This window comes from Saccoglossus kowalevskii, chromosome 8 (genome assembly GCF_978046115.1).
Source record: "Saccoglossus kowalevskii chromosome 8, keSacKowa6.1, whole genome shotgun sequence".
NCBI classification, from domain to species: Eukaryota; Metazoa; Hemichordata; class Enteropneusta; family Harrimaniidae; genus Saccoglossus; species Saccoglossus kowalevskii.
Window position 1 is genome coordinate 34264282 of NC_140648.1, and position 17893 is coordinate 34282174.

A 17893-nucleotide genomic window follows, 5' to 3' on the forward strand; every position below is an offset into this window, starting at 1 on the left:
ATGACTAGTAAGTAGGTTGGCAATAACAATAATTATTAACTGGCGCAAAATTTGAGTTGCAAGTAACTGTCAGGATGGCCGAGCGGTCTAAGACGCCAGACTCAAGGATTTGACACCTTGCCCTTATTTCAGGGTTATTTACGGGAGATTTCTGGTCCACGAATGTGGGCGTGGGTTCGAATCCCACTTCTGACAATGTTATTTTACCTTTAGTAACTTAGCAAATTCTCGCCTAGTTTGTGCTCGATATGACATTTAATTTTCTTCGTGTTTAGTCGTGGTTCAACATTGACAGTAGTTTCGTTTAGTTTCAATTTACAAATACTGAACCGGGATTACGCATTGTATTTCATGACATTTACGATAAACTGGACTATTCATACAAGTTGCGGATTGCAGAATGTCAGCAGCGTTGCGCAGCGGAAGCGTGCTGGGCCCATAACCCAGAGGTCCCTGGATCGAAACCAGCCGCTGCTATGAAATTGAAGTTTTTAACCGTTAATTCTCAAACAACCTGTTGCTGCGAGTTATGTGCCTTAAAAGTTTGCTTTATTCATCCGGAACATTAGTGATTCGCAATCTGCCAAGCGTAACAAATTATGAATGACGAGTAAGTAGGTTGGCAATAACAATAATTATTAACTGGCGCAAAATTTGAGTTGCAAGTAACTGTCAGGATGGCCGAGCGGTCTAAGGCGCCAGACTCAAGGATTTGACACCTTTCCCTTATTTCAGGGTTATTTATGGGAGATTTCTGGTCCACGAATGTGGGCGTGGGTTCGAATCCCACTTCTGACAATATTATTTTACCTTTAGTAACTTAGCAAATTCTCGCCTAGTTTGTGCTCGATATGACATTTAATTATCTTCGTGTTCAGTCGAGATTCAACATTGACAGTAGTTTCGTTTAGTTTCAATTTACAAATACTGAACCGAGATTACGCATTATATTTCATGACATTTACGATAAACTGGACTATTCATACAAGTTGCGTATTGCAGAATGTCAGCAGCGTGGCGCAGCGGAAGCGTGCTGGGCCCATAACCCAGAGGTCCCTGTATCGAAACCAGGCGCTGCTATGAAATTGAAGTTCTTAACCGTTAATTCTCAACCTGTTGCTGCGAGTTATGTGCCTTAAAAGTTTGCTTTATTCATTCGGAACATTCGTGATTCGCAATCTGCCAAGCGTAACAAATTATGAATGACGAGTAAGTAGGTTGGCAATAACAATAATTATTAACTGGCGCAAAATTTGAGTTGCAAATAACTGTCAGGATGGCCGAGCGGTCTAAGGCGCCAGACTCAAGGATTTGACACCTTGCCCTTATTTCAGGGTTATTTATGGGAGATTTCTGGTCCACGAATGTGGGCGTGGGTTCGAATCCCACTTCTGACAATGTTATTTTACCTTTAGTAACTTAGCAAATTCTCGCCTAGTTTGTGCTCGGATATGACATTTAATTATCTTAGTGTTTCGTCGTGATTCAACATTGACAGTAGTTTCGATTAGTTTCAATTTACAAATACTGAACCGAGATTACGCATTATATTTCATGACATTTATGATAAACTGGACTATTCATACAAGTTACATACTGCAGAATGTCAGCAGCGTGGCGCAGCGGAAGCGTGCTGGGCCCATAACCCAGAGGTCCCTGGATCGAAACCAGGCGCTGCTATGAAATTGAAGTTTTTAACCGTTAATTCTCAAACAACCTGTTGCTGCGAGTTATGTGCCTTAAAAGTTTGCTTTATTCATCCGGAACATCCGTGATTCGCAATCTGCCAAGCGTAACAAATTATAAATGACGAGTAAGTATGTTGGCAATAACAATAATTATTAACTGGCGCAAAATTTGAGTTGCAAGTAACTGTCAGGATGGCCGAGCGGTCTAAGGCGCCAGACTCAAGGATTTGACACCTTTCCCTTATTTCAGGGTTATTTATGGGAGATTTCTCGTCCACGAATGTGGGCGTGCGTTCGAATCCCACTTCTTACAATATTATTTTACCTTTAGTAACTTAGCAAATTCTCGCCTAGTTTGTGCTCGATATGACATTTAATTATCTTCGTGTTCAGTCGAGATTCAACATTGACAGTAGTTTCGTTTAGTTTCAATTTACAAATACTGAACCGAGATTACGCATTATATTTCATGACATTTACGATAAACTGGACTATTCATACAAGTTGCGTATTGCAGAATGTCAGCAGCGTGGCGCAGCGGAAGCGTGCTGGGCCCATAACCCAGAGGTCCCTGTATCGAAACCAGGCGCTGCTATGAAATTGAAGTTCTTAACCGTTAATTCTCAAACAACCTGTTGCTGCGAGTTATGTTCCTTAAAAGTTTGCTTTATTCATTCGGAACATTCGTGATTCGCAATCTGCCAAGCGTAACAAATTATGAATGACGAGTAAGTAGGTTGGCAATAACAATAATTATTAACTGGCGCATAATTTGAGTTGCAAATAACTGTCAGGATGGCCGAGCGGTCTAAGGCGCCAGACTCAAGGATTTGACACCTTGCCCTTATTTCAGGGTTATTTATGGGAGATTTCTGGTCCACGAATGTGGGCGTGGGTTCGAATCCCACTTCTGACAATGTTATTTTACCTTTAGTAACTTAGCAAATTCTCGCCTAGTTTGTGCTCGGATATGACATTTAATTATCTTAGTGTTTAGTCGTGATTCAACATTGACAGTAGTTTCGATTAGTTTCAATTTACAAATACTGAACCGAGATTACGCATTATATTTCATGACATTTACGATAAACTGGACTATTCATACAAGTTACATACTGCAGAATGTCAGCAGCGTGGCGCAGCGGAAGCGTGCTGGGCCCATAACCCAGAGGTCCCTGGATCGAAACCAGGCGCTGCTATGAAATTGAAGTTTTTAACCGTTAATTCTCAAACAACCTGTTGCTGCGAGTTATGTGCCTTAAAAGTTTGCTTTATTCATCCGGAACATCCGTGATTCGCAATCTGCCAAGCGTAACAAATTATAAATGACGAGTAAGTAGGTTGGCAATAACAATAATTATTAACTGGCGCAAAATTTGAGTTGCAAGTAACTGCCAGGATGGCCGAGCGGTCTAAGGCGCCAGACTCAAGGATTTGACACTTGCCCTTATTTCAGGGTTATTTATGGGAGATTTCTGGTCCACGAATGTGGGCGTGGGTTCGAATCCCACTTCTGACAATGTTATTTTACCTTTAGTAACTTAGCAAATTCTCGCCTAGTTTGTGCTCGATATGACATTTAATTATCTTCGTGTTTAGTCGTGATTCAACATTGACAGTAGTTTCGTTTAGTTTCAATTTACAAATACTGAACCGAGATTACGCATTATATTTCATGACATTTACGATAAACTGGACTATTCATACAAGTTGCATATTGCAGAATGTCAGCAGCGTGGCGCAGCGGAAGCGTGCTGGGCCCATAACCCAGAGGTCCCTGTATCGAAACCAGGCGCTGCTATGAAATTGAAGTTCTTAACCGTTAATTCTCAAACAACCTGTTGCTGCGAGTTATGTGCCTTAAAAGTTTGCTTTATTCATTCGGAACATTCGTGATTCGCAATCTGCCAAGCGTAACAAATTATGAATGACGAGTAAGTAGGTTGGCAATAACAATAATTATTAACTGGCGCAAAATTTGAGTTGCAAATAACTGTCAGGATGGCCGAGCGGTCTAAGGCGCCAGACTCAAGGATTTGACACCTTGCCCTTATTTCAGGGTTATTTATGGGAGATTTCTGGTCCACGAATGTGGGCGTGGGTTCGAATCCCACTTCTGACAATGTTATTTTACCTTTAGTAACTTAGCAAATTCTCGCCTAGTTTGTGCTCGGATATGACATTTAATTATCTTAGTGTTTCGTCGTGATTCAACATTGACAGTAGTTTCGATTAGTTTCAATTTACAAATACTGAACCGAGATTACGCATTATATTTCATGACATTTATGATAAACTGGACTATTCATACAAGTTACATACTGCAGAATGTCAGCAGCGTGGCGCAGCGGAAGCGTGCTGGGCCCATAACCCAGAGGTCCCTGGATCGAAACCAGGCGCTGCTATGAAATTGAAGTTTTTAACCGTTAATTCTCAAACAACCTGTTGCTGCGAGTTATGTGCCTTAAAAGTTTGCTTTATTCATCCGGAACATCCGTGATTCGCAATCTGCCAAGCGTAACAAATTATAAATGACGAGTAAGTATGTTGGCAATAACAATAATTATTAACTGGCGCAAAATTTGAGTTGCAAGTAACTGTCAGGATGGCCGAGCGGTCTAAGGCGCCAGACTCAAGGATTTGACACCTTTCCCTTATTTCAGGGTTATTTATGGGAGATTTCTCGTCCACGAATGTGGGCGTGCGTTCGAATCCCACTTCTGACAATATTATTTTACCTTTAGTAACTTAGCAAATTCTCGCCTAGTTTGTGCTCGATATGACATTTAATTATCTTCGTGTTCAGTCGAGATTCAACATTGACAGTAGTTTTGTTTAGTTTCAATTTACAAATACTGAACCGAGATTACGCATTATATTTCATGACATTTACGATAAACTGGACTATTCATACAAGTTGCGTATTGCAGAATGTCAGCAGCGTGGCGCAGCGGAAGCGTGCTGGGCCCATAACCCAGAGGTCCCTGTATCGAAACCAGGCGCTGCTATGAAATTGAAGTTCTTAACCGTTAATTCTCAAACAACCTGTTGCTGCGAGTTATGTTCCTTAAAAGTTTGCTTTATTCATTCGGAACATTCGTGATTCGCAATCTGCCAAGCGTAACAAATTATGAATGACGAGTAAGTAGGTTGGCAATAACAATAATTATTAACTGGCGCAAAATTTGAGTTGCAAATAACTGTCAGGATGGCCGAGCGGTCTAAGGCGCCAGACTCAAGGATTTGACACCTTGACCTTATTTCTGGGTTATTTATGGGAGATTTCTGGTCCACGAATGTGGGCGTGGGTTCGAATCCCACTTCTGACAATGTTATTTTACCTTTAGTAACTTAGCAAATTCTCGCCTAGTTTGTGCTCGGATATGACATTTAATTATCTTAGTGTTTAGTCGTGATTCAACATTGACAGTAGTTTCGATTAGTTTCAATTTACAAATACTGAACCGAGATTACGCATTATATTTCATGACATTTACGATAAACTGGACTATTCATACAAGTTGCGGATTGCAGAATGTCAGCAGCGTTGCGCAGCGGAAGCGTGCTGGGCCCATAACCCAGAGGTCCCTGGATCGAAACCAGCCGCTGCTATGAAATTGAAGTTTTTAACCGTTAATTCTCAAACAACCTGTTGCTGCGAGTTATGTGCCTTAAAAGTTTGCTTTATTCATCCGGAACATTAGTGATTCGCAATCTGCCAAGCGTAACAAATTATGAATGACGAGTAAGTAGGTTGGCAATAACAATAATTATTAACTGGCGCAAAATTTGAGTTGCAAGTAACTGTCAGGATGGCCGAGCGGTCTAAGGCGCCAGACTCAAGGATTTGACACCTTTCCCTTATTTCAGGGTTATTTATGGGAGATTTCTGGTCCACGAATGTGGGCGTGGGTTCGAATCCCACTTCTGACAATATTATTTTACCTTTAGTAACTTAGCAAATTCTCGCCTAGTTTGTGCTCGATATGACATTTAATTATCTTCGTGTTCAGTCGAGATTCAACATTGACAGTAGTTTCGTTTAGTTTCAATTTACAAATACTGAACCGAGATTACGCATTATATTTCATGACATTTACGATAAACTGGACTATTCATACAAGTTGCGTATTGCAGAATGTCAGCAGCGTGGCGCAGCGGAAGCGTGCTGGGCCCATAACCCAGAGGTCCCTGTATCGAAACCAGGCGCTGCTATGAAATTGAAGTTCTTAACCGTTAATTCTCAAACAACCTGTTGCTGCGAGTTATGTGCCTTAAAAGTTTGCTTTATTCATTCGGAACATTCGTGATTCGCAATCTGCCAAGCGTAACAAATTATGAATGACGAGTAAGTAGGTTGGCAATAACAATAATTATTAACTGGCGCAAAATTTGAGTTGCAAATAACTGTCAGGATGGCCGAGCGGTCTAAGGCGCCAGACTCAAGGATTTGACACCTTGCCCTTATTTCAGGGTTATTTATGGGAGATTTCTGGTCCACGAATGTGGGCGTGGGTTCGAATCCCACTTCTGACAATGTTATTTTACCTTTAGTAACTTAGCAAATTCTCGCCTAGTTTGTGCTCGGATATGACATTTAATTATCTTAGTGTTTCGTCGTGATTCAACATTGACAGTAGTTTCGATTAGTTTCAATTTACAAATACTGAACCGAGATTACGCATTATATTTCATGACATTTATGATAAACTGGACTATTCATACAAGTTACATACTGCAGAATGTCAGCAGCGTGGCGCAGCGGAAGCGTGCTGGGCCCATAACCCAGAGGTCCCTGGATCGAAACCAGGCGCTGCTAAGAAATTAAAGTTTCTAACCGTTAATTCTCAAACAACCTGTTGCTGCGAGTTATGTGCCTTAAAAGTTTGCTTTATTCATCCGGAACATCCGTGATTCGCAATCTGCCAAGCGTAACAAATTATAAATGACGAGTAAGTATGTTGGCAATAACAATAATTATTAACTGGCGCAAAATTTGAGTTGCAAGTAACTGTCAGGATGGCCGAGCGGTCTAAGGCGCCAGACTCAAGGATTTGACACCTTTCCCTTATTTCAGGGTTATTTATGGGAGATTTCTCGTCCACGAATGTGGGCGTGCGTTCGAATCCCACTTCTGACAATATTATTTTACCTTTAGTAACTTAGCAAATTCTCGCCTAGTTTGTGCTCGATATGACATTTAATTATCTTCGTGTTCAGTCGAGATTCAACATTGACAGTAGTTTCGTTTAGTTTCAATTTACAAATACTGAACCGAGATTACGCATTATATTTCATGACATTTACGATAAACTGGACTATTCATACAAGTTGCGTATTGCAGAATGTCAGCAGCGTGGCGCAGCGGAAGCGTGCTGGGCCCATAACCCAGAGGTCCCTGTATCGAAACCAGGCGCTGCTATGAAATTGAAGTTCTTAACCGTTAATTCTCAAACAACCTGTTGCTGCGAGTTATGTTCCTTAAAAGTTTGCTTTATTCATTCGGAACATTCGTGATTCGCAATCTGCCAAGCGTAACAAATTATGAATGACGAGTAAGTAGGTTGGCAATAACAATAATTATTAACTGGCGCAAAATTTGAGTTGCAAATAACTGTCAGGATGGCCGAGCGGTCTAAGGCGCCAGACTCAAGGATTTGACACCTTGCCCTTATTTCAGGGTTATTTATGGGAGATTTCTGGTCCACGAATGTGGGCGTGGGTTCGAATCCCACTTCTGACAATGTTATTTTACCTTTAGTAACTTAGCAAATTCTCGCCTAGTTTGTGCTCGGATATGACATTTAATTATCTTAGTGTTTAGTCGTGATTCAACATTGACAGTAGTTTCGATTAGTTTCAATTTACAAATACTGAACCGAGATTACGCATTATATTTCATGACATTTACGATAAACTGGACTATTCATACAAGTTACATACTGCAGAATGTCAGCAGCGTGGCGCAGCGGAAGCGTGCTGGGCCCATAACCCAGAGGTCCCTGGATCGAAACCAGGCGCTGCTATGAAATTGAAGTTTTTAACCGTTAATTCTCAAACAACCTGTTGCTGCGAGTTATGTGCCTTAAAAGTTTGCTTTATTCATCCGGAACATCCGTGATTCGCAATCTGCCAAGCGTAACAAATTATAAATGACGAGTAAGTAGGTTGGCAATAACAATAATTATTAACTGGCGCAAAATTTGAGTTGCAAGTAACTGCCAGGATGGCCGAGCGGTCTAAGGCGCCAGACTCAAGGATTTGACACTTGCCCTTATTTCAGGGTTATTTATGGGAGATTTCTGGTCCACGAATGTGGGCGTGGGTTCGAATCCCACTTCTGACAATGTTATTTTACCTTTAGTAACTTAGCAAATTCTCGCCTAGTTTGTGCTCGATATGACATTTAATTATCTTCGTGTTTAGTCGTGATTCAACATTGACAGTAGTTTCGTTTAGTTTCAATTTACAAATACTGAACCGAGATTACGCATTATATTTCATGACATTTACGATAAACTGGACTATTCATACAAGTTGCATATTGCAGAATGTCAGCAGCGTGGCGCAGCGGAAGCGTGCTGGGCCCATAACCCAGAGGTCCCTGGATCGAAACCAGGCGCTGCTATGAAATTGAAGTTTTAAACCGTTAATTCTCGAACAACCTGTTGCTCCGAGTTATGTGCCTTAAAAGTTTGCTTTATTAATCCGGAACATTCGTGATTCGCAATCTGCCAAGCGTAACAAATTATGAATGACGAGTAAGTAGGTTGGCAATAACAATAATTATTAACTGGCGCAAAATTTGAGTTGCAAGTAACTGTCAGGATGGCCGAGCGGTCTAAGGCGCCAGACTCAAGGATTTGACACCTTGCCCTTATTTCAGGGTTATTTATGGGAGATTTCTGGTCCACGAATGTGGGCGTGGGTTCGAATCCCACTTCTGACAATGTTATTTTACCTTTAGTAACTTAGCAAATTCTCGCCTAGTTTGTGCTCGATATGACATTTAATTATCTTCGTGTTTAGTCGTGATTCAACATTGACAGTAGTTTCGTTTAGTTTCAATTTACAAATACTGAACCGAGATTACGCATTATATTTCATGACATTTACGATAAACTGGACTATTCATACAAGTTGCATATTGAAGAATGTCAGCAGCGTGGCGCAGCGGAATCGTGCTGGGCCCATAACCCAGAGGTCCCTGAAACATTAGTAATTCGCAATCTGCCAAGCGTAACAAATTATGAATGACTAGTAAGTAGGTTGGCAATAACAATAATTATTAACTGGCGCAAAATTTGAGTTGCAATTAACTGTCAGGATGGCCGAGCGGTCTAAGGCGCCAGACTCAAGAATTTGACACCTTGCCCTTATTTCAGGGTTATTTATGGGAGATTTCTGGTCCACGAATGTGGGCGTGGGTTCGAATCCCACTTCTGACAATGATATTTTACCTTTAGTAACTTAGCAAATTCTCGCCTAGTTTGTGCTCGATATGACATTTAATTATCTTCGTGTTTAGTCGTGATTCAACATTGACAGTAGTTTCGTTTAGTTTCAATTTACAAATACTGAACCGAGATTACGCATTATATTTCATGACATTTACGATAAACTGGACTATTCATACAAGTTGCATATTGCAGAATGTCAGCAGCGTGGCGCAGCGGAAGCGTGCTGGGCCCATAACCCAGAGGTCCCTGGATTGAAACCAGGCGCTGCTATGAAATTGAAGTTTTAAACCGTTAATTCTCGAACAACCTGTTGCTCCGAGTTATGTGCCTTAAAAGTTTGCTTTATTAATCCGGAACATTCGTGATTCGCAATCTGCCAAGCGTAACAAATTATGAATGACTAGTAAGTAGGTTGGCAATAACAATAATTATTAACTGGCGCAAAATTTGAGTTGCAAGTAACTGTCAGGATGGCCGAGCGGTCTAAGGCGCCAGACTCAAGGATTTGACACCTTGCCCTTATTTCAGGGTTATTTACGGGAGATTTCTGGTCCACGAATGTGGGCGTGGGTTCGAATCCCACTTCTGACAATGTTATTTTACCTTTAGTAACTTAGCAAATTCTCGCCTAGTTGTGCTCGATATGACATTTAATTTTCTTCGTGTTTAGTCGTGGTTCAACATTGACAGTAGTTTCGTTTAGTTTCAATTTACAAATACTGAACCGGGATTACGCATTGTATTTCATGACATTTACGATAAACTGGACTATTCATACAAGTTGCGGATTGCAGAATGTCAGCAGCGTTGCGCAGCGGAAGCGTGCTGGGCCCATAACCCAGAGGTCCCTGGATCGAAACCAGCCGCTGCTATGAAATTGAAGTTTTTAACCGTTAATTCTCAAACAACCTGTTGCTGCGAGTTATGTGCCTTAAAAGTTTGCTTTATTCATCCGGAACATTAGTGATTCGCAATCTGCCAAGCGTAACAAATTATGAATGACGAGTAAGTAGGTTGGCAATAACAATAATTATTAACTGGCGCAAAATTTGAGTTGCAAGTAACTGTCAGGATGGCCGAGCGGTCTAAGGCGCCAGACTCAAGGATTTGACACCTTTCCCTTATTTCAGGGTTATTTATGGGAGATTTCTGGTCCACGAATGTGGGCGTGCGTTCGAATCCCACTTCTGACAATATTATTTTACCTTTAGTAACTTAGCAAATTCTCGCCTAGTTTGTGCTCGATATGACATTTAATTATCTTCGTGTTCAGTCGAGATTCAACATTGACAGTAGTTTCGTTTAGTTTCAATTTACAAATACTGAACCGAGATTACGCATTATATTTCATGACATTTACGATAAACTGGACTATTCATACAAGTTGCGTATTGCAGAATGTCAGCAGCGTGGCGCAGCGGAAGCGTGCTGGGCCCATAACCCAGAGGTCCCTGTATCGAAACCAGGCGCTGCTATGAAATTGAAGTTCTTAACCGTTAATTCTCAAACAACCTGTTGCTGCGAGTTATGTGCCTTAAAAGTTTGCTTTATTCATTCGGAACATTCGTGATTCGCAATCTGCCAAGCGTAACAAATTATGAATAACGAGTAAGTAGGTTGGCAATAACAATAATTATTAACTGGCGCAAAATTTGAGTTGCAAATAACTGTCAGGATGGCCGAGCGGTCTAAGGCGCCATACTCAAGGATTTGACACCTTGCCCTTATTTCAGGGTTATTTATGGGAGATTTCTGGTCCACGAATGTGGGCGTGGGTTCGAATCCCACTTCTGACAATGTTATTTTACCTTTAGTAACTTAGCAAATTCTCGCCTAGTTTGTGCTCGATATGACATTTAATTATCTTAGTGTTTAGTCGTGATTCAACATTGACAGGAGTTTCGTTTAGTTTCAATTTACAAATACTGAACCGAGATTACGCATTATATTTCATGACATTTACGATAAACTGGACTATTCATACAAGTTGCATACTGCAGAATGTCAGCAGCGTGGCGCAGCGGAAGCGTGCTGGGCCCATAACCCAGAAGTCCCTGGATCGAAACCAGGCGCTGCTATGAAATTGAAGTTTTTAACCGTTAATTCTCAAACAACCTGTTGCTGCGAGTTATGTGCCTTAAAAGTTTGCTTTATTCATCCGGAACATCCGTGATTCGCAATCTGCCAAGCGTAACAAATTATAAATGACGAGTAATTAGGTTGGCAATAACAATAATTATTAATTGGCGCAAAATTTGAGTTGCAAGTAACTGTCAGGATGGCCGAGCGGTCTCAGGCGCCAGACTCAAGGATTTGACACTTGCCCTTATTTCAGGGTTATTTATGGGAGATTTCTGGTCCACGAATGTGGGCGAGGGTTCGAATCCCACTTCTGACAAAGTTATTTTACCTTTAGTACCTTAGCAAATTCTCGCCTAGTTTGTGCTCGATATGACATTTAATTATCTTCGTGTTTAGTCGTGATTCAAAATTGACAGTAGTTTCGTTTAGTTTCAATTTACAAATACTGAACCGAGATTACGCATTATATTTCATGACATTTACGATAAACTGGACTATTCATACAAGTTGCATATTGCAGAATGTCAGCAGCGTGGCGCAGCGGAATCGTGCTGGGCCCATAACCCAGAGGTCCCTGAAACATTAGTGATTCGCAATCTGCCAAGCGTAACAAATTATGAATGACTAGTAAGTAGGTTGGCAATAACAATAATTATTAACTGGCGCAAAATTTGAGTTGCAAGTAACTGTCAGGATGGCCGAGCGGTCTAAGGCGCCAGACTCAAGGATTTGACACCTTGCCCTTATTTCAGGGTTATTTATGGGAGATTTCTGGTCCACGAATGTGGGCGTGGGTTCGAATCCCACTTCTGACAATGTTATTTTACCTTTAGTAACTTAGCAAATTCTCGCCCAGTTTGTGCTCGATATGACATTTAATTATCTTCGTGTTTAGTCGTGATTCAACATTGACAGTAGTTTCGTTTAGTTTCAATTTACAAATACTGAACCGAGATTACGCATTATATTTCATGACATTTACGATAAACTGGACTATTCATACAAGTTGCATATTGCAGAATGTCAGCAGCGTGGCGCAGCGGAAGCGTGCTGGGCCCATAACCCAGAGGTCCCTGGATCGAAACCAGGCGCTGCTATGAAATTGAAGTTTTAAACCGTTAATTCTCGAACAACCTGTTGCTCCGAGTTATGTGCCTTAAAAGTTTGCTTTATTAATCCGGAACATTCGTGATTCGCAATCTGCCAAGCGTAACAAATTATGAATGACTAGTAAGTAGGTTGGCAATAACAATAATTATTAACTGGCGCAAAATTTGAGTTGCAAGTAACTGTCAGGATGGCAGTAGTTTCGTTTAGTTTCAATTTACAAATAAGGCGCCAGACTCAAGGATTTGACACCTTGCCCTTATTTCAGGGTTATTTATGGGAGATTTCTGGTCCACGAATGTGGGCGTGGGTTCGAATCCCACTTCTGACAATGTTATTTTACCTTTAGTAACTTAGCAAATTCTCGCCTAGTTTGTGCTCGATATGACATTTAATTATCTTCGTGTTTAGTCGTGATTCAACATTGACAGTAGTTTCGTTTAGTTTCAATTTACAAATACTGAACCGAGATTACGCATTATATTTCATGACATTTACGATAAACTGGACTATTCATACAAGTTGCATATTGCAGAATGTCAGCAGCGTGGCGCAGCGGAAGCGTGCTGGGCCCATAACCCAGAGGTCCCTGGATCGAAACCAGGCGCTGCTATGAAATTGAAGTTTTAAACCGTTAATTCTCGAACAACCTGTTGCTCCGAGTTATGTGCCTTAAAAGTTTGCTTTATTAATCCGGAACATTCGTGATTCGCAATCTGCCAAGCGTAACAAATTATGAATGACGAGTAAGTAGGTTGGCAATAACAATAATTATTAACTGGCGCAAAATTTGAGTTGCAAGTAACTGTCAGGATGGCCGAGCGGTCTAAGGCGCCAGACTCAAGGATTTGACACCTTGCCCTTATTTCAGGGTTATTTATGGGAGATTTCTGGTCCACGAATGTGGGCGTGGGTTCGAATCCCACTTCTGACAATGTTATTTTACCTTTAGTAACTTAGCAAATTCTCGCCTAGTTTGTGCTCGATATGACATTTAATTATATTCGTGTTTAGTCGTGATTCAACATTGACAGTAGTTTCGTTTAGTTTCAATTTACAAATACTGAACCGAGATTACGCATTATATTTCATGACATTTACGATAAACTGGACTATTCATACAAGTTGCATATTGGAGAATGTCAGCAGCGTGGCGCAGCGGAATCGTGCTGGGCCCATAACACAGAGGTCTCTGGATCGAAACCAGGCGCTGCTATGAAATTGAAGTTTTAAACCGTTAATTCTCGAACAACCTGTTGCTGCGAGTTATGTGCCTTAAAAGTTTGCTTTATTAATCCGGAACATTCGTGATTCGCAATCTGCCAAGCGTAACAAATTATGAATGACTAGTAAGTAGGTTGGCAATAACAATAATTATTAACTGGCGCAAAATTTGAGTTGCAAGTAACTGTCAGGATGGCCGAGCGGTCTAAGGCGCCAGACTCAAGGATTTGACACCTTGCCCTTATTTCAGGGTTATTTATGGGAGATTTCTGGTCCACGAATGTGGGCGTGGGTTCGAATCCCACTTCTGACAATGTTATTTTACCTTTAGTAACTTAGCAAATTCTCGCCTAGTTTGTGCTCGATATGACATTTAATTATCTTCGTGTTTAGTCGTGATTCAACATTGACAGTAGTTTCGTTTAGTTTCAATTTACAAATACTGAACCGAGATTACGCTTTATATTTCATGACATTTACGATAAACTGGACTATTCATACAAGTTGCATTTTGCAGAATGTCAGCAGCGTGGCGCAGCGGAAGCGTGCTGGGCCCATAACCCAGAGGTCCCTGGATCGAAACCAGGCGCTGCTATGAAATTGAAGTTTTAAACCGTTAATTCTCGAACAACCTGTTGCTCCGAGTTATGTGCCTTAAAAGTTTCCTTTATTAATCCGGAACATTCGTGATTCGCAATCTGCCAAGCGTAACAAATTATGAATGACGAGTAAGTAGGTTGGCAATAACAATAATTATTAACTGGCGCAAAATTTGAGTTGCAAGTAACTGTCAGGATGGCCGAGCGGTCTAAGGCGCCAGACTCAAGGATTTGACACCTTGCCCTTATTTCAGGGTTATTTATGGGATATTTCTGGTCCACGAATGTGGGCGTGGGTTCGAATCCCACTTCTGACAATGTTATTTTACCTTTAGTAACTTAGCAAATTCTCGCCTAGTTTGTGCTCGATATGACATTTAATTATCTTCGTGTTTAGTCGTGATTCAACATTGACAGTAGTTTCGTTTAGTTTCAATTTACAAATACTGAACCGAGATTACGCGTTATATTTCATGACATTTACGATAAACTGGACTATTCATACAAGTTGCATATTGCAGAATGTCAGCAGCGTGGCGCAGCCCATAACCCAGAGGTCCCTGGATCGAAACCAGGCGCTGCTATGAAATTGAAGTTTTAAACCGTTAATTCTCGAACAACCTGTTGCTCCGAGTTATGTGCCTTAAAAGTTTGCTTTATTAATCCGGAACATTCGTGATTCGCAATCTGCCAAGCGTAACAAATTATGAATGACTAGTAAGTAGGTTGGCAATAACAATAATTATTAACTGGCGCAAAATTTGAGTTGCAAGTAACTGTCAGGATGGCCGAGCGGTCTAAGGCGCCAGACTCAAGGATTTGACACCTTGCCCTTATTTCAGGGTTATTTATGGGAGATTTCTGGTCCACGAATGTGGGCGTGGGTTCGAATCCCACTTCTGACAATGTTATTTTACCTTTAGTAACTTAGCAAATTCTCGCCTAGTTTGTGCTCGATATGACATTTAATTATCTTCGTGTTTAGTCGTGATTCAACATTGACAGTAGTTTCGTTTAGTTTCAATTTACAAATACTGAACCGAGATTACGCGTTATATTTCATGACATTTACGATAAACTGGACTATTCATACAAGTTGCATATTGCAGAATGTCAGCAGCGTGGCGCAGCGGAAGCGTGCTGGGCCCATAACCCAGAGGTCCCTGGATCGAAACAGGCGCTGCTATGAAATTGAAGTTTTAAACCGTTAATTCTCGAACAACCTGTTGCTCCGAGTTATGTGCCTTAAAAGTTTGCTTTATTAATCCGGAACATTCGTGATTCGCAATCTGCCAAGCGTAACAAATTATGAATGACGAGTAAGTAGGTTGGCAATAACAATAATTATTAACTGGCGCAAAATTTGTGTTGCAAGTAACTGTCTGGATGGCCGAGCGGTCTAAGGCGCCAGACTCAAGGATTTGACACCTTGCCCTTATTTCAGGGTTATTTATGGGAGATTTCTGGTCCACGAATGTGGGCGTGGGTTCGAATCCCACTTCTGACAATGTTATTTTACCTTTAGTAACTTAGCAAATTCTCGCCTAGTTTGTGCTCGATATGACATTTAATTATCTTCGTGTTTAGTCGTGATTCAACATTGACAGTAGTTTCGTTTAGTTTCAATTTACAAATACTGAACCGAGATTACGCATTATATTTCATGACATTTACGATAAACTGGACTATTCATACAAGTTGCATATTGCAGAATGTCAGCAGCGTGGCGCAGCGGAAGCGTGCTGGGCCCATAACCCAGAGGTCCCTGGATCGAAACCAGGCGCTGCTACGAAATTGAAGTTTTAAACCGTTAATTCTCGAACAACCTGTTGCTCCGAGTTATGTGCCTTAAAAGTTTGCTTTATTCATCCGGAACATTAGTGATTCGCAATCTGCCAAGCGTAACAAATTATGAATGACGAGTAAGTAGGTTGGCAATAACAATAATTATTAACTGGCGCAAAATTTGAGTTGCAAGTAACTGTCAGGATGGCCGAGCGGTCTAAGGCGCCAGACTCAAGGATTTGACACCTTGCCCTTATTTCAGGGTTATTTATGGGAGATTTCTGGTCCACGAATGTGGGCGTGGGTTCGAATCCCACTTCTGACAATGTTATTTTACCTTTAGTAACTTAGCAAATTCTCGCCTAGTTTGTGCTCGATATGACATTTAATTATCTTCGTGTTTAGTCGTGATTCAACATTGACAGTAGTTTCGTTTAGTTTCAATTTACAAATACTGAACCGAGATTACGCATTATATTTCATGACATTTACGATAAACTGGACTATTCATACAAGTTGCATATTGCAGAATGTCAGCAGCGTGGCGCAGCGGAATCGTGCTGGGCCCATAACCCAGAGGTCCCTGAAATATTAGTGATTCGCAATCTGCCAAGCGTAACAAATTATGAATGACTAGTAAGTAGGTTGGCAATAACAATAATTATTAACTGGCGCAAAATTTGAGTTGCAAGTAACTGTCAGGATGGCCGAGCGGTTTAAGGCGCCAGACTCAAGGATTTGACACCTTGCCCTTATTTCAGGGTTATTTATGGGAGATTTCTGGTCCACGAATGTGGGCGTGGGTTCGAATCCCACTTCTGACAATGTTATTTTACCTTTAGTAACTTAGCAAATTCTCGCCTAATTTGTGCTCGATATGACATTTAATTATCTTCGTGTTTAGTCGTGATTCAACATTGACAGTAGTTTCGTTTAGTTTCAATTTACAAATACTGAACCGAGATTACGCGTTATATTTCATGACATTTACGATAAACTGGACTATTCATACAAGTTGCATATTGCAGAATGTCAGCAGCGTGGCGCAGCCCATAACCCAGAGGTCCCTGGATCGAAACCAGGCGCTGCTATGAAATTGAAGTTTTAAACCGTTAATTCTCGAACAACCTGTTGCTCCGAGTTATGTGCCTTAAAAGTTTGCTTTATTAATCCGGAACATTCGTGATTCGCAATCTGCCAAGCGTAACAAATTATTAATGACGAGTAAGTAGGTTGGCAATAACAATAATTATTAACTGGCGCAAAATTTGAGTTGCAAGTAACTGTCAGGATGGCCGAGCGGTCTAAGGCGCCAGACTCAAGGATTTGACACCTTGCCCTTATTTCAGGGTTATTTATGGGAGATTTCTGGTCCACGAATGTGGGCGTGGGTTCGAATCCCACTTCTGACAATGTTATTTTACCTTTAGTAACTTAGCAAATTCTCGCCTAGTTTGTGCTCGATATGACATTTAATTATCTTCGTGTTTAGTCGTGATTCAACATTGACAGTAGTTTCGTTTAGTTTCAATTTACAAATACTGAACCGAGATTACGCATTATATTTCATGACATTTACGATAAACTGGACTATTCATACAAGTTGCATATTGCAGAATGTCAGCAGCGTGGCGCAGCGGAATCGTGCTGGGCCTACAACCCAGAGGTCCCTGAATCGAAACCAGACCCTGCTATGAAATTCAAGTTTTTAACCGTTAATTCTCAAACAACCTGTTGCTGCGAGTTATGTGCCTTAAAAGTTTGCTTTATTCATCCGAAACATTCGTGATTCGCAATCTGCCAAGCGCAACAAATTAAGAATGACGAGTAAGTAGGTTGGCAATAACAATAATTATTAACTGGCGCAAAATTTGAGTTGTAAGTCGCTGTCAGGATGGCCGAGCGGTCTAAGGCGCCAGATTCAAGGATTTGACACCTTGCCCTTATT

The 17893-nt window shown here is 41.0% G+C and overlaps 19 non-coding genes across 19 annotated transcripts; all 19 read left to right on the forward strand.

Moving 5' to 3' along the window:
• Positions 1-671: 671 nt before the first annotated feature.
• TRNAL-CAA (transfer RNA leucine (anticodon CAA)) lies at positions 672-798 on the forward strand. The gene is made up of 2 exons: positions 672-709; positions 753-798. It is a non-coding gene; the product is annotated as a tRNA-Leu (tRNA).
• Positions 799-1270: 472 nt separating this feature from the next.
• On the forward strand, positions 1271-1397 carry TRNAL-CAA (transfer RNA leucine (anticodon CAA)). The gene is made up of 2 exons: positions 1271-1308; positions 1352-1397. It is a non-coding gene; the product is annotated as a tRNA-Leu (tRNA).
• A 1080-nt stretch (positions 1398-2477) lies between these two features.
• On the forward strand, positions 2478-2604 carry TRNAL-CAA (transfer RNA leucine (anticodon CAA)). Its single transcript has 2 exons — positions 2478-2515; positions 2559-2604. It is a non-coding gene; the product is annotated as a tRNA-Leu (tRNA).
• A 1079-nt stretch (positions 2605-3683) lies between these two features.
• TRNAL-CAA (transfer RNA leucine (anticodon CAA)) lies at positions 3684-3810 on the forward strand. Its single transcript has 2 exons — positions 3684-3721; positions 3765-3810. It is a non-coding gene; the product is annotated as a tRNA-Leu (tRNA).
• A 1080-nt stretch (positions 3811-4890) lies between these two features.
• On the forward strand, positions 4891-5017 carry TRNAL-CAA (transfer RNA leucine (anticodon CAA)). Its single transcript has 2 exons — positions 4891-4928; positions 4972-5017. It is a non-coding gene; the product is annotated as a tRNA-Leu (tRNA).
• A 477-nt stretch (positions 5018-5494) lies between these two features.
• TRNAL-CAA (transfer RNA leucine (anticodon CAA)) lies at positions 5495-5621 on the forward strand. Its single transcript has 2 exons — positions 5495-5532; positions 5576-5621. It is a non-coding gene; the product is annotated as a tRNA-Leu (tRNA).
• A 476-nt stretch (positions 5622-6097) lies between these two features.
• TRNAL-CAA (transfer RNA leucine (anticodon CAA)) lies at positions 6098-6224 on the forward strand. The gene is made up of 2 exons: positions 6098-6135; positions 6179-6224. It is a non-coding gene; the product is annotated as a tRNA-Leu (tRNA).
• Positions 6225-7304: 1080 nt separating this feature from the next.
• On the forward strand, positions 7305-7431 carry TRNAL-CAA (transfer RNA leucine (anticodon CAA)). The gene is made up of 2 exons: positions 7305-7342; positions 7386-7431. It is a non-coding gene; the product is annotated as a tRNA-Leu (tRNA).
• Positions 7432-8510: 1079 nt separating this feature from the next.
• Positions 8511-8637, forward strand: TRNAL-CAA (transfer RNA leucine (anticodon CAA)). Its single transcript has 2 exons — positions 8511-8548; positions 8592-8637. It is a non-coding gene; the product is annotated as a tRNA-Leu (tRNA).
• A 372-nt stretch (positions 8638-9009) lies between these two features.
• TRNAL-CAA (transfer RNA leucine (anticodon CAA)) lies at positions 9010-9136 on the forward strand. The gene is made up of 2 exons: positions 9010-9047; positions 9091-9136. It is a non-coding gene; the product is annotated as a tRNA-Leu (tRNA).
• Positions 9137-9612: 476 nt separating this feature from the next.
• On the forward strand, positions 9613-9739 carry TRNAL-CAA (transfer RNA leucine (anticodon CAA)). Its single transcript has 2 exons — positions 9613-9650; positions 9694-9739. It is a non-coding gene; the product is annotated as a tRNA-Leu (tRNA).
• Positions 9740-11918: 2179 nt separating this feature from the next.
• On the forward strand, positions 11919-12045 carry TRNAL-CAA (transfer RNA leucine (anticodon CAA)). Its single transcript has 2 exons — positions 11919-11956; positions 12000-12045. It is a non-coding gene; the product is annotated as a tRNA-Leu (tRNA).
• A 1099-nt stretch (positions 12046-13144) lies between these two features.
• TRNAL-CAA (transfer RNA leucine (anticodon CAA)) lies at positions 13145-13271 on the forward strand. The gene is made up of 2 exons: positions 13145-13182; positions 13226-13271. It is a non-coding gene; the product is annotated as a tRNA-Leu (tRNA).
• A 476-nt stretch (positions 13272-13747) lies between these two features.
• On the forward strand, positions 13748-13874 carry TRNAL-CAA (transfer RNA leucine (anticodon CAA)). Its single transcript has 2 exons — positions 13748-13785; positions 13829-13874. It is a non-coding gene; the product is annotated as a tRNA-Leu (tRNA).
• A 476-nt stretch (positions 13875-14350) lies between these two features.
• On the forward strand, positions 14351-14477 carry TRNAL-CAA (transfer RNA leucine (anticodon CAA)). The gene is made up of 2 exons: positions 14351-14388; positions 14432-14477. It is a non-coding gene; the product is annotated as a tRNA-Leu (tRNA).
• A 461-nt stretch (positions 14478-14938) lies between these two features.
• TRNAL-CAA (transfer RNA leucine (anticodon CAA)) lies at positions 14939-15065 on the forward strand. Its single transcript has 2 exons — positions 14939-14976; positions 15020-15065. It is a non-coding gene; the product is annotated as a tRNA-Leu (tRNA).
• Positions 15066-16143: 1078 nt separating this feature from the next.
• On the forward strand, positions 16144-16270 carry TRNAL-CAA (transfer RNA leucine (anticodon CAA)). The gene is made up of 2 exons: positions 16144-16181; positions 16225-16270. It is a non-coding gene; the product is annotated as a tRNA-Leu (tRNA).
• A 372-nt stretch (positions 16271-16642) lies between these two features.
• Positions 16643-16769, forward strand: TRNAL-CAA (transfer RNA leucine (anticodon CAA)). Its single transcript has 2 exons — positions 16643-16680; positions 16724-16769. It is a non-coding gene; the product is annotated as a tRNA-Leu (tRNA).
• A 461-nt stretch (positions 16770-17230) lies between these two features.
• TRNAL-CAA (transfer RNA leucine (anticodon CAA)) lies at positions 17231-17357 on the forward strand. Its single transcript has 2 exons — positions 17231-17268; positions 17312-17357. It is a non-coding gene; the product is annotated as a tRNA-Leu (tRNA).
• The last annotated feature ends 536 nt before the right edge of the window (positions 17358-17893 follow it).